General features: G+C 44.7%; 1 pseudogene; it reads right to left on the bottom strand.

The window, feature by feature from the left end:
- Positions 1–297: 297 nt before the first annotated feature.
- Positions 298–22,178, bottom strand: LOC124002997 (annotated as a pseudogene).
- Between the last annotated feature and the right edge of the window lie 387 nt (positions 22,179–22,565).

Here is a 22,565-nt window from a genome sequence, read left to right as displayed (position 1 = left end):
AGTGGTCTGAACCTGGCTCTGGGATGAGTCTTTAGGACATGGGTCTATGGCTGGACCCTCAGTGGTCTGAACCTGGCTCTGGGATGAGTCTTTAGGACATGGGTCTATGGCTGGACCCTCAGTGGTCTGAACCTGGCTCTGGGATGAGTCTTTAGGACATGGGTCTATGGCTGGACCCTCAGTGGTCTGAACCTGGCTCTGGGATGAGTCTTTAGGACATGGGTCTATGGCTGGACCCTCAGTGGTCTGAACCTGGCTCTGGGATGAGTCTTTAGGACATGGGTCTATGGCTGGACCCTCAGTGGTCTGAACCTGGCTCTGGGATGAGTCTTTAGGACATGGGTCTATGGCTGGACCCTCAGTGGTCTGAACCTGGCTCTGGGATGAGTCTTTAGGACATGGGTCTATGGCTGGACCCTCAGTGGTCTGAACCTGGCTCTGGTCTTATCCAGGCTCTGGGATACCTCTTGAGTAGATTGCGCAATTGTTGAGCATTCAATCTTTACTGACTCCGTGAAACCTCTTTATTAAGTGGCTCTTTCACTGAATTGTTCTTGCCTTCTGAATGTTTAGTGGGTGCACTCTCTATTTTGTCATTTTCCTGATTATTTAAAACATCTTTGGTGGGGGACCGAGTCTTTACATTACCTTGGGCAGTATGTGAGTGCCCTGTAGAGTGAGTAGTTACATACTTTGGAACATCTTCATAATGCCTAATTGATGCACGCTCAGGGGCCAAATCATATTTTTTTGGGGAAACCAATCTTGGAAGAGGGTGCTGAATGGAATCAGCTGTGCTAACAATAGCATTGCGAGGAATGGACAAGTTGTCACTGACATCTCTGTCATCTAAGTGGTTACCATGCTGGTAATGGCCTGCCATTGTTTGGTTTGCCTACTATCTGATAATTCTTCTCCATTTGAGAAAATCATCTGGATCTTCTTAGGGCACCACACAAACTCATGTTTGGGCTCATAGTGCTTGTAGGCATACTTAACTAATTCCCTGCGTTGTTGCTTATCAATGACAGCAAAGATGAAGTAGTTGAGCACGCTCTCCTTCACATTGTACAGGTTGCCTTTGACAAGAGTTTCCTCCAGGAAGAAGTGGACAAGTGGGGCCTGGTAGTGGGGGAACCCCAGAGTGCCCAGGCACTTCAGGATGCGGGTGATGCAGGTTGTTGTGTGTATTTCTATCATGAATGAAAACACAACAACAAAAATACAAGGATACTGTTATTCTGAGAAGGTTAATTTGAAAAAACTGAAATTGTAGCTATTATGTATCACTATAAAATAACAGTTAAATGACCCAATGAAGAAATTGCTAACCTGTCCAGGTTGTCAAATCTGTCACGCCAGTTATTAGCGCGTCGCACTTCCCCTGTTGAATCATTTGACAGCTGGATGCCGTAGAAGTCCAGCATGAGCTTGTACGACTTGACCAGCCTCTTCTTCGCAGTTTCATCTTGAAGGAAAGCCTGAGGAAGAAGTAGATTGTCATTCATAACAATTATGAACAAATGCAACAAACTCACAAAACATACCAACTCTCAGCAATGACCTCCCAGCAAAAATCAACCTCTAGCAAAATCTCTAGCAAAATCTCTGCAATGACCTCCCAGCAAAAATCAACCTCTGGCAAAATCTCTCTAGCAAAATCTCTGCAATGACCTCCCAGCAAAAAAAAAATCAACCTCTAGCAAAATCAACCACTAGCAAGCAAAAATCAACCTCTAGCAAGCAAAAATCAACCTCTAGCAAGCAAAAATCAACCTCTAGCAAGCAAAAATCAACCTCTAGCAAGCAAAAATCAACCTCTAGCAAGCAAAAATCAACCTCTAGCAAGCAAAAATCAACCTCTAGCAAGCAAAAATCAACCTCTAGCAAAAAAATCAACCTCTAGCAAAAAAATCAACCTCTAGCTAAAAAATCAACCTCTAGCTAGCAAAAATCTGCAAAAAATCAACCTCTAGCTAGCAAAAATCAACCTCCCTAGCAAAAATCAACCTCTAGCTAGCAAAAATCAACCTCTAGCTAGCAAAAATCAACCTCTAGCTAGCAAAAATCAACCTCTAGCTAGCAAAAATCAACCTCTAGCTAGCAAAAATCAACCTCTAGCTAGCAAAAATCAACCTCTGCTAAAAAATGACAAAAATCAACCTCTAGCTAGCAAAAATCAACCTCTAGCTAGCAAAAATCAACCTCTAGCAAAAAATCAAAAGCAAAAATCAACCTCTAGCAAAAAATCAACCTCTAGCAAAAATCAACCTCTAGCAAAAATCAACCTCTAGCAAAAAATCAACCTCTAGCTCAACCTCTAGCAAAATCTAACAAAAATCTCTAGACCTCTAGCAAAAATCAACCTCTAGCAAAACTCTCTCCTGAACTGGCTTTTATATAGCTTCAGAATGAATGTGTAGCTGGAGACAGCAGAGTCTTGACGAGGGGGCGGGGTCAGCTCTCCAATTAGCCATGGAGTCGACTAATCAGCTGCTTGAGGGATTTCAGGAAGCCATTTCCTGAAATAAACACATGCAAAACACATGCAAATCCACAAACTACAACACATAAACTGGGGAATGTAACAATGACATACAGGTAACTGACAAAATAAAGCAAATACCAGCATAGTTTTTTTGGTACATAGTGTCTCTGCCATAATTTCCTATGACTGAAAACAGCTTCTGGACATCAGAACAGCGATCACTAACCTCAATTTGGATGAACATTTCTACTTCAACGAGTCGGCAGCTCTGAATGTTCTGCTTCCTCCGGACTAGGCCCAAATCTCCGGGACTCGAAAGAAGAAGTCGACGAGTATATCGACGAGCTAATAAACCACCTGTACTCTCCGTTCTATTGGTGAACGTACAGTCACTAGAGAACAAACTGGACAAGCTCCATTCGAGACTATTCTATCAACAGGACCTGGAAACCGGTAATATTCTATGTTTCTTAGAGTTATGGCTGAATGGGGACAAGGATAATATACAGTGGGGCAAAAAAGTATTTAGTCAGCCACCAATTGTGCAAGTTCTCCCACTTAAAAAGATGAGAGAGGCCTGTCATTTTCATCATAGGTACACTTCAACTATGACAAACAAAATGAGAAAAAAAATCCAGAAAAATCATACTGTACATCTCTCTAGTTTTTCTATGCATCGTAAAGACTGGATAGCAGCCTCAGGTAAGACGAAGGGAGGAGGGGTGTGTCCATTTGTCAACATCAATTGGTGTGCAATCTCTAATGTTAAGGAAGCATCACGTTTTTGCTCGTCTGAGTTACAATAACTCATGATAAAATGCAGACCATACTATTTACCATACAATTATTTTGTAGCTGTCTATTTACCACCACAAACCGATGTTGGCACTAAGACCATATTCAAACTGTATAGGGCCATAAGCAAACCAGAAAATGCACATCCAGAGGCGGCGCTTCTCCTGGCCAATGATTTTAATGTAGGGAAACTGAAATCCCTTTTACCAGCATGTCACATTGCAACTAGAGGCGACAAAACTCAAGATCACCTTTACTCCACACACAGAATCGCATGACCATACGTACAGACCCCAACCAGAAGCCATGGATTACAGGCAACATCCGCACTGAGCTAAAGGCTAGAGCTGCAACTTTCAAGGAGTGGGACACTAATCCAGGCGTTTATAAGAAATCCCGCTACGACCTCCAATGAGCCATCAAACATACAAAGCGCCAACACAGGACTAAGATCAAATCCGACTACGCCAGTTCTGGCAGTTCTGATGTTGCAGGGCTTGCAAACTATCACAGATTTCAAAGGGAAACCCACCCGAACTGCCCAGTGAAATGAGCCGACCAGACGAGCTAAATGCCTTCTATGCTCGTTTCGAGGCAAGCAACACTGAATCAGCCAAAATTGAACGGGTCTATTTATATGAATTTGGAGGGCAGAAATGATTAAATATTAAAGCATTAGACCTCTCACTAAAGGCATCAGTCTTACAAAAGTTATACTTAAATCTGAACGGGTTCTCCAGCAGAATAGTAACAATGTCTCACGTTCAAGAATGGCTATTTTCCCTTTATTCAGATTACAAGCTCTTTCGGTTACTTGAAAATTAAACAAGCCATAGAAAGTTGGTTGCAATTTCAGTTTAATCCACCAGAAAACTAATATTATGGTTAAACTCAAATATACTCATTGATAAAAACAATAATCTTTGTAAATTATATCATAAATAGGACTGGTGGAGTTATGTCACACATTCAGCTAACAAAAATATATGGGAATGTCTGCTTGACCCACAATTACAACCAACTAATTGCAGAATTACCGCAAAAATGAAAGAGACAAGTGGAAGGCGGGGAAAGTAGGGAACTTGTCTGTCGGCCCTGCATTAAAGACCAACATTGGTTAAAGGTGTGATAAATGACAAGTATACCAGCTGCATTTAAGGACCAATACATTGACAGCTGTGCCATATAGATTGCAAAATAGTTGGGAAGAGATGTTCGATGTTCCGAGTCCATGGCATATTGTTTATGAACTGATGCCGGATTCAAAACTTAGAGTTTTTAAATTAAAATGATTTACCTGGAGCTAACTCTGCAAATAGCACTGCATGGTGATTTGAAAAGTCATAGTCAATTGATCAATAATATAATAATACTGTTAACAAAAATGTTCAATTTATAATCTGTAGAAACTATGAGAATAGAAAGGTTCAGAACTTTTTTGAAACATCACAGTACAGTTGAAAATAGAAGGCAAACAGATATAAAAACTGGATGGTCTTCAGAGATAGATGGGTGAAGTTGAGAGTAGCTGAAGGATGGGACAAAAAAACAAACAAAAGATACAGTAACTATTGTAAAATATACTGTCTGAAATGTATTTAGTATGTGTTACGGTTTTCTAGGTGTGAAGGAGAGTCGGACCAAAATGCAGCGTGTAGATTGCGATCCATGTTTAATAAACAAACGTAACACGAATCTAAATACAAACACTACAAAACAATAAATGTAACGAAAACCGAAACAGCCTAATACTGGTGCACATACACACAGAACAAGGACATCAAGACACTAAGGACAATCACCCACGAAACACACAAAGAATATGGCTGCCTAAATATGGTTCCCAATCAGAGACAACGATAAACACCTGCCTCTGATTGAGAACCACTTCAGACAGCCATAGACTTAACTAGAACACCCCACTAAGCTACAATCCCAATACATACACACCACATACAAAAACCCATGTCACACCCTGGCCTGACCAAATAACTGAAGATAAACACAAAATACTTCGACCAGGGCATGACAGAACCCCCCCCGCCCCCACCCCTAAGGTGCGGACTCCCGAACGCACCTCAAAACAATAGGGAGGGTCCAGGTGGGCATCTGTCCATGGTGGCGGCTCCGGCGCGGGACGTGGACTCCACTCAAACACTCTCTTAGTCCCTCCTCCTCGCGTCCTTGGATAGTCCACCCTCGCCGCCGACCATGGCCTAGTAGTCCTCACCCAGAACCCCACTGGACTGAGGAGCAGATCGCGACTGAGGGGCAGCTCGGGACTGAGGCAGTTCGGGACTGAGGGGAAGCTCAGGAGTGAAAGGAAGCTCAGGAGTGAGAGGAAGCTCAGGAGTGAGAGGAAGCTCAGGAGTGAGAGGAAGCTCAGGAGTGAGAGGAAGCTCAGGCAGGTTGATGGATCTACCAGATCCTGGCTGACTGGCGGATCCTGGCCGACTGGCGGATCCTGGCCGACTGGCGGATCCTGGCCGACTGGCAGTTCTGGCAGATCCCGGCTGACTGGCGGATCCTGGCTGACTGGCAGATCTGGCGGATCCCGGCCGACTGGAGGATCCTGGCCGACTGGCGGATCTGGAAGAGTCCGGCCGACTGGCGGATCTGGAAGAGTCCGGCCGACTGGCGGATCTGGAAGAGTCCGGCCGACTGGCGGATCTGGAAGAGTCCGGCCGACTGGCGGATCTGGAAGAGTCCGGCCGACTGGCGGATCTGGAAGAGTCCGGCCGACTGGCGGATCTGGAAGAGTCTGGCCGACTGGCGGATCTGGAAGAGTCTGGCCGACTGGCGGATCCTGGCGGCTCTGGCTGCTCCACGCTGACTGGCGGCTCTGGCTGCTCCACGCTGACTGGCGGCTCTGGCTGCTCTATGTAGGCTGACAGCTCCTTGCAGACTGGCAGCTCCTTGCAGACTGGCAGCTCCTTGCAGACTGGCAGCTCTGGCTGCTCCATGCAGGCTGGCAGCTCTGGCTGCTCCATGCAGGCTGGCAGCTCTGGCTGCTCCATGCAGGCTGGCAGCTCTGGCTGCTCCATGCAGGCTGGCAGCTCTGGCTGCTCCATGCAGGCTGGCAGCTCTGGCTGCTCCATGCAGGCTGGCAGCTCTGGCTGCTCCATGCAGGCTGGCAGCTCTGGCTGCTCCATGCAGGCTGGCAGCTCTGGCTGCTCCATGCAGGCTGGCAGCTCTGGCTGCTCCATGCAGGCTGGCAGCTCTGGCTGCGCTGAACAGGCAGGAGACTCCGGCAGCGCAGGAGAGGAGAAAGGCCACGACAGCACTGGAGAGGCGAGGCACACTGTAGGCCTGATGCGTGATGCTGGTACTGGTGGTACTGGACCGAGGACACGCACAGGAAGCCTGGTGCGGGGAGCTGCCACCAGAGGGCTGGGGTGTGGAGGTGGTACTGAATAGATCGGACCGTGCAGGCACACTGGAACTCTTGAGCGAGCCTGCCCAACCTTACCTGGCTCGATGCCCACTCTAGCCCGGCCGATACGAGGAGCTGGACACCATACGCACCACTGCATAACACTTTGCCTGCCCGGTCTCTCTAGCCCTCTGTAAGCACAGGGAGTTTGCGCAGGTCTCCTACCTGGCGTAGCCCTACTCCCTGTGAGCCACCCCCCAATACATTTTTGGGGCTGACTCTCGGGCTTCCTTCCACGCTGCCGTGCTTGCTTCGCCATCCTCATTCTCCTGTAACCTTCCACGCACTGCTCCATTGAATCCCAGGCGGGCTCCGGCACTCTCCCTGGGTAGACCGCCCACCTGTCTATCTCCTCCCAAGAAGTATAGGGCATACTGTACTCCTCTTTGGGCTGCTCCTGTTGCCTCTTCTCCTGCTGCACCTTTGGGTGGCTACACTCCCCTGGTTTAGCCCAGGGTCCTCTCCCATCGAGGATTTCGTCCCATGTCCAGAAATCCTTCTTACGCATCTCCTCTTTGGGCTGCTCCTTCCTGTTGACACGCTGCTTGGTCCGTTTGTTGTGAGTGAGTCTGTAACGGTTTTCTAGGTGTGAAGGAGAGTGCAGCTTGTAGATTGCGATCCATGTTTAATAAACAAACGTAACACGAATCTAAATACAAACACTACAAAACAATAAACGTAATGAAAACCAAAACAGCCTAATACTGGTGCACATACACACAGAACAAGGACACTAAGGACAATCACCCACGAAACACACAAAGAATATGGCTGCCTAAATATGGTTCCCAATCAGAGACAACAATAAACACCTGCCTCTGATTGAGAACCACTTCAGAAAGCCAGACTTAACTAGAACACCCCACTAAGCTACAATCCCAATACATACACATCACATACAAAAACCCATGTCACACCCTGGCCTGACCAAATAACTGAAGATAAACACAAAATACTTCGACCAGGGGTGACAGTATGTATAAGCTGGAAGTAGAAACCCAAGTGTTGTTGTCCATTAGTCTACTCCAATTAGGGGAGGGGTGGCAGGGTTAGGGGAAATATGAAAGGATTTATATATAATATATATATATATATATATGGAAATATAATTTCCAATATTATTGGAAATTAAGCAGAAGTCATCGTCTTCATCAATAAGCGCATTGACAATGTCGTCCCCACAGTGACTGTACGTACATATCCCAACCAGAAGCCATGGATTACAGCCAACATCCGCATCGAGCTAAAGGCTAGAGCTGCCTCTTTCAAGGAGCGGTACACTAATCCGGATGCTTATAAGAAATCCTGCTATGTCCGCAGACGAACCATCAAACAAGCAAAGCGACAATACAAGATTATGATTGAATCCTACTACACTGGCTCTGACGCTTGTCGGATGTGGCAGGGCTTGAAAACTATTACGGACGACAAAAGGGAAACCCAGATGCGAGCTGCCCTGTGACGCAAGCCTACCAGACGAGCTAAATGCCTTTTATGGTTGCTTCGAGGCAAGCAACACTGAAGCATGCACGAGACACCAGCTGATCTGGATGACTGTGTGATAACGCTCTCGGAAGCCGATGTGAGCAAGACCTTTAAACAGGTCAACATTCACATTGAACGCTGAGCAGTAGTAAATGAACAGTATTCTCACAAAGTATTCAACGACCATGGCATTTTTCCTATTTTGTTGCCTTACAACCTGGAATTAAAATATATTTTGGGGGGGGTTTGTATCACTTGATTTACATAACATACCTACCACTTTGAAGATGCAAAACATGTTTTATTGTGAAACAAACAAGAAATAAGAAAAAAAAACTGAAAGCTTGAGCGTGCATAACTATTCACCCCCAAAGTCAATACTTTGTAGAGACACCTTTTTCAGCAATTACAGCTGCAAGTCTCTTGGGGTATGTCTCTATAAACTTGGCACATCTAGCTACTGGGATTATTGACAATTCTTCATGGCAAAACTGCTCCAGCTCCTTCAAGTTGGATGGGTTCCTTGCTGGTGTACAGCAATATTTAAGTCATACCACAGATTCTCAATTGGATTGAGGTCTGGGCTTTGACTAGGCTATTCCAAGACATGTAAATGTTTCCCTTAAACCACTCGAGTGTTGCTTCAGCAGTATGCTTAGGGTCATTGTCCTGCTGGAAGGTGAACCTCTGTCGCAGTCTCAAATCTCTGGAAGACTGAAACAGGTTTCCCTCAAGAATTTCCCTGTATTTAGCGCCATCCATTATTCCTTCAATTCTGACCAGTTTCCCAGTCCCTGCTGATTAAAAACATCTCCACAGCATGATGCTGCCACCACCATACTTCACTGTGGCGATGGTGTTCTTGGAGTGATAAGAGGTGTTGGGTTTGTGCCAGACATAGCGTTTTCCTTGATGGCCAAAAAGCTATATTTTAGTCTCATCTGACCAGAGTACCTTCTTCCATATGTTTGGGGAGTCTCCCACATGCCTTTTGGCGAACACCAAACATGTTTGCTTATTTTTTTTCTTTAAGCAATGGCTTTTTTTCTGGCCACTCTTCCGAAAAGCACAGCTCTGTGGAGTGTATGGCTTCAAGTGGTACGGATACTCCAATCTCCGCTGTGGAGCTTTGCAGCTCCTTCAGGGTTATCTTTGGTCTCTTTGTTGCCTCTCTGATTAATGCCCCGTAGTTTCCGGTTCCGGTTGGAGCGAGTGGTCGCATCTGCACGTCGCTCCAACGGGTAGTATAACTTTTTCATTATATTTCATTATATCACAACGGTTTGATTTGTCTTATCTTAGCAATTTCTTCTCAGCTAGCTACATAGCCGTCTTTGTATCAAAAGATAATTGCGTAATTATCGTATTTCGCCGTCCTAACGTAGTCTTCACTAGTCTTCACTAGCCAGCTAGCTAACGTCCACTGATTAGCTGCACTGGAGAAACTGTTACACTCAACTGAACGACTTGATTAGTTTAGTGTCAGCTAGCTACATAGCTGTCTTTGCTGTCTTCGTATCATCTTATCATCGTATCCAAGATAATTGTGTTGTTTAGGTTTAGAGTGTGTAGTCTTAGAGTGATTATCTTAATTTACCGAGGTTAGCTAGCCAGCTATTTGTCGTCCTTAACGTAGGTGACTCTGCTAGCTAGCCAACAGCTAGCCAACGCTAGCCAACGTCTTCTGTATAGAACTCAACTACCCGGTCGCATTCACAGGTTGTATCACATTTTCACTTCATTTTCATTACAGTACAACGGTTTGATTTGTTTGATCGTAGCTAGCTACTTAGCTAGCTACATAGCCGTCTTTGTATCAAAGATAATTGTGTAGTCTAGAGCGATTTTCTAGGTTCGCTAGCCATCTATTGTCGTTCTTTTAACGCAACGTAACGTAAACAACACTGCTAGCTAGCCTGCTAGCCCCGAATAGCAACACTGCAGAAACTATTACACTCAACGGAACGACTTGATTAGTGTAGTGTCAACAACGCACCCACTGCCAGCTGGCCTACTTCAGCAGTACTGTATCATTTTAATCATTTTAGTCAATAAGATTCTTGCTACGTAGCTTAACTTTCTGAACATTCGAGACGTGTAGTCCACTTGTCATTCCAATCTCCTTTGCATTAGCGTAGCCTCTTCTGTAGCCTGTCAACTATGTGTCGGTTTATCCCTGTTCTCTCCTCTCTGCACAGACCATACAAACGCTCCTCACCGCGTGGCCGCGCCACCCTACTCTGGTGGTCCCAGCGCGCACGACCCACGTGGAGTTCCAGGTCTCCGGTAGCCTCTGGAACTGCCAATCTGCGGTCAACAAGGCAGAGTTCATCTCAGCCCATGCCTCCCTCCAGTCCCTCGACTTCTTGGCCCTGACGGAAACATGGATCACCACAGACAACACTGCTACTCCTACTGCTCTCTCTTCGTCCGCCCACGTGTTCTCGCACACCCCGAGAGCGTCTGGTCAGCGGGGTGGTGGCACCGGGATCCTCATCTCTCCCAAGTGGTCATTCTCTCTTTCTCCCTTACCCATCTGTCTATCGCCTCCTTTGAATTCCATGCTGTCACAGTCACTAGCCCTTTCAAGCTTAATATCCTTATCATTTATCGCCCTCCAGGTTCCCTCGGAGAGTTCATCAATGAGCTTGATGCCTTGATAAGCTCCTTTCCTGAGGACGGCTCACCTCTCACAGTTCTGGGCGACTTTAACCTCCCCACGTCTACCTTTGACTCTTTCCTCTCTGCCTCCTTCTTTCCACTCCTCTCCTCTTTTGACCTCACCCTCTCACCTTCCCCCTACTCACAAGGCAGGCAATACGCTCGACCTCATCTTTACTAGATGCTGTTCTTCCACTAACCTCATTGCAACTCCCTCCAAGTCTCCGACCACTGCCTTGTATCCTTTTCCCTCTCGCTCTCATCCAACACCTCCCACACTGCCCCTACTCGGATGGTATCGCGCCGTCCCAACCTTCGCTCTCTCTCCCCCGCTACTCTCTCCTCTTCCATCCTATCATCTCTTCCCTCCGCTCAAACCTTCTCCCACCTATCTCCTGATTCTGCCTCCTCAACCCTCCTCTCCTCCCTCTCTGCATCCCTTGACTCTCTATGTCCCCTATCCTCCAGGCCGGCTCGGTCCTCCCCTCCCGCTCCGTGGCTCGATGACTCATTGCGAGCTCACAGAACAGGGCTCCGGGCAGCCGAGCGGAAATGGAGGAAAACTCGCCTCCCCTGCGGACCTGGCATCCTTTCACTCCCTCCTCTCTACATTTTCCTCCTCTGTCTCTGCTGCTAAAGCCACTTTCTACCACGCTAAATTCCAAGCTTCTGCCTCTAACCCTAGGAAGCTCTTTGCCACCTTCTCCTCCCTCCTGAATCCTCCGCCCCTCCCCCCCCTCCTCCTCTCTGCAGATGACTTCGTCAACCATTTTGAAAAGAAGGTCGACGACATCCGATCCTCGTTTGCTAAGTCAAACGACACCGCTGGTTCTGCTCACACTGCCCTACCCTATGCTCTGACCTCTTTCTCCCTCTCTCTCCAGATGAAATCTCGCGTCTTGTGACGGCCGGCCGCCCAACAACCTGCCCGCTTGACCCTATCCCCTCCTCTCTTCTCCAGACCATTTCCGGAGACCTTCTCCCTTACCTCACCTCGCTCATCAACTCATCCCTGACCGTTGGCTACGTCCCTTCCGTCTTCAAGAGAGCGAGAGTTGCACCCTTCTGAAAAAACCTACACTCGATCCCTCCGATGTCAACAATTACAGACCAGTATCCCTTCTTTCTTTTCTCTCCAAAACTCTTGAACGTGCCGTCCTTGGCCAGCTCTCCCGCTATCTCTCTCTGAATGACCTTCTTGATCCAAATCAGTCAGGTTTCAAGACTAGTCATTCAACTGAGACTGCTCTCCTCTGTATCACGGAGGCGCTCCGCACTGCTAAAGCTAACTCTCTCTCCTCTGCTCTCATCCTTCTAGATCTATCGGCTGCCTTCGATACTGTGAACCATCAGATCCTCCTCTCCACCCTCTCCGAGTTGGGCATCTCCGGCGCGGCCCACGCTTGGATTGCGTCCTACCTGACAGGTCGCTCCTACCAGGTGGCGTGGCGAGAATCTGTCTCCTCACCACGCGCTCTCACCACTGGTGTCCCCCAGGGCTCTGTTCTTGGCCCTCTCCTATTCTCGCTATACACCAAGTCACTTGGCTCTGTCATAACCTCACATGGTCTCTCTTATCATTGCTATGCAGACGACACACAATTAATCTTCTCCTTTCCCCCTTCTGATGACCAGGTGGCGAATCGCATCTCTGCATGTCTGGCAGACATATCAGTGTGGATGACGGATCACCACCTCAAGCTGAACCTCGGCAAGACGGAGCTGCTCTTCCTCCCGGGGAAGGACTGCCCGTTCCATGATCTCGCCATCACGGTTGACAACTCCACTGTGTCCTCCTCCCAGAGCGCCAAGAACCTTGGTGTGATCCTGGACAACACCCTGTCGTTCTCAACTAACATCAAGGCGGTGGCCCGTTCCTGTAGGTTCATGCTCTACAACATCCGCAGAGTACGACCCTGCCTCACACAGGAAGCGGCGCAGGTCCTAATCCAGGCACTTGTCATCTCCCGTCTGGATTACTGCAACTCGCTGTTGGCTGGGCTCCCTGCCTGTGCCATTAAACCCCTTCAACTCATCCAGAACGCCGCAGCCCGTCTGGTGTTCAACCTTCCCAAGTTCTCTCACGTCACCCCGCTCCTCCGTTCTCTCCACTGGCTTCCAGTTGAAGCTCGCATCCGCTACAAGACCATGGTGCTTGCCTACGGAGCTGTGAGGGGAACGGCACCTCAGTACCTCCAGGCTCTGATCAGGCCCTACACCCAAACAAGGGCACTGCGTTCATCCACCTCTGGCCTGCTCGCCTCCCTACCACTGAGGAAGTACAGCTCCCGCTCAGCCCAGTCAAAACTGTTCGCTGCCCTGGCCCCCCCAATGGTGGAACAAACTCCCTCACGACGCCAGGACAGCGGAGTCAATCACCACCTTCCGGAGACACCTGAAACCCCACCTCTTTAAGGAATACCTAGGATAGGTTAAGTAATCCCTCTCACCCCACCCCCCCTAAGTTTTAGATGCACTATTGTTAAGTGACTGTCCCACTGGATGTCATAAGGTGAATGCACCAATTTGTAAGTCGCTCTGGATAAGAGCGTCTGCTAAATGACTTAAATGTAAATGTAAATGTAAATGTAAATGTAAATGTAATGTAAATGTCTGGTCCGTGAGTTTTGGTGTGCGGCCCTCTCTTGGCAGGTTTGTTGTTGTTTCATATTCTTTCCATTTCATTGTGCTACGTGGGATGTTCAAAGTTTCTGATATTTTTTTAGAACCCAACCCTGATCTGTACTTCTCCACAACTTGTTTGGAGAGGTCCTTGGTCTCCATGGTGCCGCTTGCTTGGTGATGCCCCTTGCTTGGTGATACCCCTTGCTTAGTGGTGTTGCAGACTCTAGGGCCTTTCAGAACAGGTGTATATATACTGAAATCATGTGACAGATCATGTGAGACTTAGATTACACAAAGGTAGACTTTATTTATTTAATTATGTGACTTCTGAAGGAAATTGGTTGCACCAGATCTGATTTAGGGGCTTCATAGCAAAGAGGGTGAATACATATACACACACCGCTTTTCCTTTTGTTATTTTTAAAAATTGTTTTGGAACAAGTATTTTTTTTAATTTCACTTCACCAATTTGGACTATTTTGTCTGTGTCCATTACATGAAATCCAAATAAAATTCTATTTAAATTACATGTTGTAATGTAACAAAATAGGAAAAACGGCAAGGGGGGATGAATACTTTTTCAAGGCACTGTAGTTGTGAATGTCAATTGAACACTGAGCTGTAGTCAATGAACAGCATTCTCACATAGGTGTTCCTTTTGTCCAGGTGGGAAAGGGCAGTGTGGAGTGCGATTGAGATTTTTTCATCTGTGGATCTGTTTGTGCAGTATGCAACTGGTTCCTTGATGGCCGCCCAAGGTGGTAAGGGTAGGCAACAACACGTCTGCCATGCTGATCCTCAACTCTGGGGACCCTCAGGGGTGTGTACTTAGTCCCCTCCTGTACTCCCTGTTCACCCACGACTGTGTGGCCAAACACGACTCCAACACCATCATTAAGTTTGCTGACAATACAACAGTGGTAGGCCTGATCACCGACAACGATGAGACAGCCTATAGGGAGAAGGTCAGAGAACAGGCAGTGTGGTGCCAGGAAAACAACCTCTCCCTCATTGTGAGAAAGACAAAAGAGCTGATCATGGACTACAGGAAAAGGTGGGGCGAACAGGCCCCCATTAACATCGACGGGGCTGTAGTGGAGCGGGTTGAGAGTTTCAAGTTCCTTGGTGTCCACATCACCAATGAACTATCATGTTCCAAACACCCCAAGACAGAAAATATTTGGCATGGGCCCTTAGATCATCAAAAAGTTCTACATTGAGAGAATCTTGTGGTCCTTCTGTAGCTCAGTTGGTAGAGCATGGCGCTTGTAACGCCAGGGTAGTGGGTTCGATCCCCGGGACCACCCATACGTAGAATGTATGCACACATGACTGTAAGTCGCTTTGGATAAAAGCGTCTGCTAAATGGCATTTATTATTATTATATTATTGACTGGCTACATCAACATTTGGTATGGCAACTGCTCCACAACCAACCACAAGGCGCTACAGAGTGTAATGCATACGGCCAAGAATATCACTGGGGTCGAGCTCCCTACCATCTCGGACCTCTATACCAGGCGGTGTCAGAGGAAGGCCTTAAAAATGGTCAAAGACTCCAGCCACCCAATTCATAGACTGTTCTCTCTGCTACCGCATGGCAAGGAATACCGATGTACCAAGTCTGGAACCAACAGAACCAACTGGAACCAACAGGACCCTGAACAGATTCTGAACCCAAGCCATAAGACTGCTAAATAGTTAACCACATAGCTTCTGGACTATCGGCAGTGACTCCTTTTTGCACTCACATATACTTACACCGACACTCCAACACATACACACACACTCACTCACATATAAAATGTACAGTTGAAGTCAGAAGTTTACATACACTTAGATTGGAGTAATTTAAAACTTGTTTTTCAACAACTCCACAAATTTCTTGCTGACAAACTATAGTTTTGACAAGTCGGTTAGGACATATACTTTGTGCATGTCACAAGTAATTTTTCCAACAATTGTTTACAGACGGATTATTTAACTTACAACTAACTCACTGTATCAACATTTCAGAAGTTTACATTCACTAAGTTGACTGTGCCTTTAAACAGCTTGGAAAATTCCATAAAAGTATGTCATTGCTTTAGAAGCGTCTGATAGGCTAATTGACATCATTTTAGCCAATTGGAGGTGTACCTGTGGATGTATTTCAAGGCCTACCTTCAAACTCTGTGCCTCTTTGCTTGACATCATAGGAAAATCAAAAGAAATCAGCCAAGACCTCAAAAATAAATTGCATATGTCCGCAAATCTGGCTCATCCTTGGGAGCAATTTCCAAATGCCTGAAGGTACCACGTTCATCTGTACAAACAATAGTACGCAAATATAAACACCATAGTACCACGCAGCCGTCAATCAGCTATGGAATGAGACGCTTAGAGATGAGCATACTTCGGTGTGATAGATGCAAATCAATCCCAGAACAACAGCAAAGGACCTTGTGGAGATGCTGAAGGAAACAGGTACAAAAGTATCTATATCCACAGTTAAATGAGTCCGATATCGACATAACCTGAAAGGCCGCTCAGCAAGGAAGAAGCCATTGCTCCAAATCCTCCATATAAAAGCCAGACTACGGTTTGCAACTGCACATAGGGACAAAGATCGTACTTTTTGAAGAAATGTCCTCTGGTCTGATGAAACAAAAATAGAACTGTTTGGCCATAATGACCATTGTTATGTTTGGAGGAAAAAGGGGGTGGCTTGCAAACCGAAGAACACCATCCCAACCGTGAAGCACGGGGGTGGCAGCATCATGTTGTGGGGGTGCTTTGCTGGACTGGTGCACTTCACAAAATAGATGGCTACATGAGAAAGGAAAATTATGTGGATATACTGAAGCAACATCTCAAGACATCAGTCAGGAAGTTAAAGCTTGCTCTCAAATGGGTCTTCCATATGGACCATGACCCCAAGCATACTTCCAAAGTTGTGGCAAAATGGCTTAAGTACAACAAAGTCAAGGTATTGGAGTGGCCATCACAAAGCCCTGACCTCAATCCTATAGAACATTTGTGGGTAGAACTGAAAAAGTGTGTGCGAGCAAGGAGGCCTACAAACCTGACTCAGTTACACCAGCTCTGTCAGGAGGAATGGGCCAAAATTCACCCAACTTATTGTGGGAAGCTTGTGGAATGCTACCCGAAATGTTTGACCCAAGTTAAACAATTTAAAGATGTTTGACCCAAGTTAAACAATTTAAAGGCAATACTACCACATACTAATTGGGTGTATGTAAACCTCTGACCCATTGGGAATGAGATGAAAGAAATAAAAGCTGAAATAAATAATTCTCTACTATTATTTTGACATTTCACATTCTTAAAATGAAGTGGTGATCCTAATTGACCTAAGACGGGGAATTTTTACTAGGATTAAATGTCAGGAATTGTGAAAAACTGAGTTTAAATGTATTTGGCTAAGGTGTATGTAAACTTCCGACTTCAACTGTACACACAGGCATACTGTCGCCACACATGCACTTCCATACTAATCACATACGCTGTTGCTACTGTTTATTATCTATCCTGTTGCCTAGTCACTTTACCTCTACTTATATGTACATATCTAACTCAATGCCCTCATACCACTGCACATCGACTCTGTACTTGCACCCCCTGTATATAGCCAACTTATTGTTACTCATTGTGTATTTATTTCTTGTGTTAACATTTTTCTATTATTATTTTAATCTCATCTTGTCCCAGCATTGTTGGGAAGGGCCCGTAAGCATTTCAGTGTTAGTCTACACCTGTTGTTCATGAAGCATGTGACAAGTAACATTTGATTAGATTTGATTGTGCATTGGGCCACCACGAGCCGCCATAACATCTTCAATGTTCCTTTGCATAGATTTCACATGTGTCTGGAACTATATTGGAGGGATGCGACACCATTCTTCTATGAAACATTCCGTCATTTGGTGTTTTGTTGATGGTGGTGGAAAATGCTTTCTCAGGCGCCACTCCAGAATTTCCCATAAGTGCTAAATTGGGTTAAGATCTGGTGACACACACACATTAAACCTCCTATTCTCCTTTGAGACCCCTCTTTCAAAGTCACTGAGATCTCTTCTTCTAGCCATGTTAGCCACAATAATGGGCAACTGGGCAATTTTATACATGACCCTAAGCATGACGGGATGTTAATTGCTTAATTAACCCAGGAACGACACCTTTGTGAAAGCACCTGCTTTCAATATACTTTGTATCCCCCATTTACTCTTGTATTTCCTTTATTTTTGTAGTTGCTTCTATGTAAATGCAGTATGTAGAGAACATTTCCTTGCTCAAAGAAACTACTAGAAGTACCTCAATTTCCTTTTTGGTGAGTTCCTTGGCTTGATTATTCATTCCTGGTTCTTGAAGAGGGAACAACCTAAATTAAATGTTTGTTAAAAATATATATACATATACAGTACAGTATATATATTCATACACACACACACACACACACACACACACACACACACACACACACACACACACACACACACACACACACACACACACACACACACACACACACACACACACACACACACACACACACACACACACACACACACACATTTTTAAAGATTGTATTATAACAATTAATATTCAAAATCCAAATAATTGAAAGCCCATGTAAATGTAAAGGAAACTAACCATTGGATGTATGAGTGAACTCTTTCCAGTTTTAAATATTGCCTGTTCCATTTCTTGTGAAAGTCCTCAATGAAGACACCTAATCAGAGCAAAGGTTACAGTAAAAAAGTATTGTCAAATCTAAACTGCACTCAAAGAAACAGTAAATACATTACCATCAGGGGAGGAGGGTATTTGTTCACGGTAGAACTGTAAATTAGGCATGTCTTCCTGAGGGGGCAAGAGCAATGCAAATTCAGAAATGGGGATATTTCTCAGAGAGTTGTATCAAAACACTACAATAATTATAGAGGAATTAGATAGTGAAATGATTATTTAAATCATTCAGTTTTTTCCATGTATTACACAAGGGAATGAGAACTTATTTACTTGTTGTTGCCAGCCGAAGTACAAGTTTGATCTATGCTCCTGTGAAAACAAGAATCAAGTGCTAAAGACTGTACCAGATGTTGAAAAACCTCCCTGGTCTTTGTGGTTAAATCTAATTTTGAAATTCACTGCTCGACTGAGGGATCTTACAGATAATTGCATGTGTGGGGTACAGAGATGCGGTAGTCAATGAAAATCGCGTTGGACACTATTATTGCACAAACAGTCCATACAACTTATTATGTGACACATTTTTGCTCTTGAACTTATTTAGACTTGCCATATCAAAGGGTTTGAAAACGTATTGACTCAAAACATATTAGCTTTTCATTTTAATTATATATATTATTTTACATAATTCCACACATTATGGGGTATTGTGTGTAGGCCAGTGACCAAAACAATCTAAATTTAATCCATTTAAAATTGAGGGTGTAAAAAGTGAATGGGTTTGAATACTTTCTGTATTGCACCTGTTACTGAGATGGTTGTTCCAGTTTAGATTATTTAAGTAGTCTCACCTATCAATCGTCCCTACCCTGGCAATCATTCTGAAAGCATGTTTTGGGTGATTACAAGTTCAAATTGTTAGATATACTCACTCTGGCTGGATTCAAATAGGAATTACATATCACTTTGCAAGACAGCCTGATGTGACTTGCAGCCTGATGTGGTCTGTAAACCAGGAGTTTCATAACACCACTTGTGTTAGTGTATAACTAAGCCCTCAAAGAAAGGCCTTGTGTTACTGTATTGATTGTCATAAATAGTTTAATTGTAAAGCCTAATACGGCTGGAGGAACCATTCATTGAAGGCTCTAGGAATAATCTTCAGATGATAAAAGGGTTATTGGTAGAACTATTTAGTAGCTTTGAGGTAGGTAAATGGTGGTGTATTCCCTGTCTTCTCTCTGGCAGTGGTGAGAATAATGGAGAACTACAGAATACGTGTGTGGACTGCGGAGGCCTGTCGGACGCTTGACCACTTTGGCCAATCAGAAGGTAGAAAAAAACTGTGCTGTGTCAGCCTCGAAGTTCAGAAAACTCCACGGACCCCCTTTGCACAGTGGAACACAGAACGATATGTGACCACTTGGTTACGGCGACACTGTTCTGCCAAGGACACACAAACCAGAGTGGCCACCGCAAAGCTCAAGGAGCCTGACCCTCTCTGGCAGTTGCTTTAGCCCTCCTTGGGTTATTTAGCCTCTATTGGCTATTGAGACGCTGGGCCCATTGTGGCTTGGTATGCCAGGGTGGGAAATTGGAAATGTGAATTGGGCCATGTTAGAGGTAATAATGCATGTAGGTTATAGTTTATTGAGATGTATGAATACACCACACCAAAAGCTTGATTTTATGACCGTTTAAACATAAATGTCCTACAATTCTACGTGGTAATGTTTTATGTTCACTATTTGGTCATTCTAACCCTAATCTAGCACACCTGATTCTAATAATTAGCTGGTTTATAACATGAATCATGTGCTCCCTCACCTAAAATAATTGCACTACACCACTAAGAATCCTATGTGATTCCGAAGAATCCTATGTGATTCCACTCAGCACATTTTTTTCTAAGAGTGTATGATTAACAGCAATAGAACTGCATTCAGATTTATAATGCAGCCTGCGGCACACCATCATTATCAGGTGGGTTTATATGAAATAGCATAAATTGTGTAAGATTGTGTGAAGAGAATAATGACTTACTGGATAATCATGCCTGTACTTTTGCATATCCTTTGCTGCACTTTTGAATCTGTTAAACCTGTGTGACTAAAAACACATTCACTTCGTGAGTTCATAAAATGGCAGTTATGGAAACACCTGACAACAATACTGACAGGCCCACATGTTTGAGCTCATGCAGTATGTACAGTGAAACAAAAACTTGGAAGGACAATTTCACTAGCTGGATAGGCCGGCAATCATTCTACTTGGCTACTGACATAGGCCTATAGCAGACTTTATCAGTCATATCCATTTTATGTTTCTAGAAGTTAAAGATAGAGATCTTCACATAGACAGACATAATACATCAGTATTCCTAACCCCTTGGCGGAGCTTTGATTGAGCAATGAGCTACTCAATATGAGATGCAATGTCATACAAATGCAATAATGGTTAAATAAATATAATATATTATATATCGTATATTAAAATATATTATACATGTTGTCCCAAAACTCTGAGTCTCAATGTATCAGAACATAACACTTACTTGTTGCGACCAACCGGTGTACTGGTGTACCCACTCCTGAGGAAATACAACAGTGAGAAGGAGGTACAAAGAACAGTAACAACAGTGTGAATCATAATCTGCTGAGGTCTTAAAATGATCTGAAGATTTGGGCATATGACAGAGCACATGTATAAGTCATTGAGCCAAGCATTTTAAATGATTTTTGTCTGAAAATTCTAAAGGATTAGTTATTCATATTCTGTTACCATTATTCTAGGCATACATTGGTTAAAATATTTTAAATGTAAATTTTGCTTTGGAAAATTAAATATTTAATCTGTATTTTATGTGGCCAATATAAGATAGGCTACAGCACTCAACTCTGGACCATTTTTCCAATGTTCCTTTCGAATCAGGGACTGACTTAGACCTGGGACACCAGGTGGCTGCAGTTAATTATCAGGTAGAACAGAAATCCAGCAGGTTCCGGACCTCATAGGAGAAGAGTTGAATACCCCTGGGCTACAGTATTCTAAAACCCATCTGCTGAGAGTCCACAAAAAAAATGTGATCAGGGCCCAGGGGCCTGTGTACTTACATGTTGGGACTTTTGACGACTGGTTTCTTTGTTTGGAGGATCCTCCCATGTTGAGTCGTACTCGCAGTAGTACTCATCCGTGTCTTCAACATCATATGACCTAGCTGACCTGACAACCCGAAGCTTGACTTCTCCACTGAGAAGGGTTTCTGGATTCTCCACTTCTTCACTAAAAAGGGATACTGGACTCCCCACTCCTCCACTGGGAAGGGATTCTGGACTCCCCACTCCTTCACTGGGAAGAGGTTCTAGACTCTCCACTCCTTCATTAAAAAGGGATTCTGGACTCCCCACTCCTCCACTGGGAAGGGATTCTGGACTCCCCACTCCTTCACTGGGAAGGGGTTCTAGACTCTCCACTTCAGGAATAGGAAGGGATTCTGGACTCCTCACTCCTTCACTTAGAAGGGATTCTGGACTCCCCACTCCTTCACCGGAAAGGGATTCTGGACTCCCCACTCCTTCACCGGAAAGGGATTCTGGACTGTCAGGATCATTTGGCAAGATACATCTCCCTGTGCGTTCCAAAAACCTTGCAAAATAATTTTCCACGATCGATCTCCAGGGTAAGTAGGAGAGAACTGGAACCAGGAAAAATGGACACAGCCGTTCAATCCTGCGACGCATCCTAAAAAGTTGTCGTCTCAATTTAGTAAACAATTTTACTACTTACTGCTCGGGCCAGTTCTCTTCCTATTATCATTGGATGCCCACTAACTCTGCCTTGCCCTTGCCCTAATAACAAAATAATGTACTCTGTAGCCTATTGAAAATGTTCTAAAGTTTAACAAAGATTGGTTTATGATTGACTAATCCACGAGAGCCACCACGATATCTTGCATTCGGATTCGGAGAATGTCTGTACAGTTTCACTTTTGTTTTACTACCTCATGTTCCTCCACCAGCATTTGCAAGAAGTCATAAACACCAGCCAATCCAGTTTACAGCTGAGTGATGTGGGTTTGGTACCAGCCAAACCAGTTTACTGTTGAATGATATGGGTTTAGTACGCTATCCTTGATACAATGAAAATAGTTAAGAAAAATAGAATAATGAAGTAAGCTTAATGCAACATCTTTTTGAGTGCAAACCCATTACACCGTTTTGTTGATATGGGTTTGGTCAAATGACTCACTGGAGTCATGTAAGCCTAGCTATTTGTAAAGTGAAACATACCTAACAGTTGTAACTATTTTACCAGACTTGATCTGGTTTTGTTCTATTTTCCCCCTCACTTAAATTATAGGCCAAACATTTTCAGGAAAAAAAATGA

Source organism: Oncorhynchus gorbuscha, linkage group LG18, assembly GCF_021184085.1.
Source record: "Oncorhynchus gorbuscha isolate QuinsamMale2020 ecotype Even-year linkage group LG18, OgorEven_v1.0, whole genome shotgun sequence".
NCBI lineage: Eukaryota > Metazoa > Chordata > Actinopteri > Salmoniformes > Salmonidae > Oncorhynchus > Oncorhynchus gorbuscha.
Note: the sequence above shows the minus strand (reverse complement) of the source record. Positions and strands in the feature narration are given on the sequence as shown.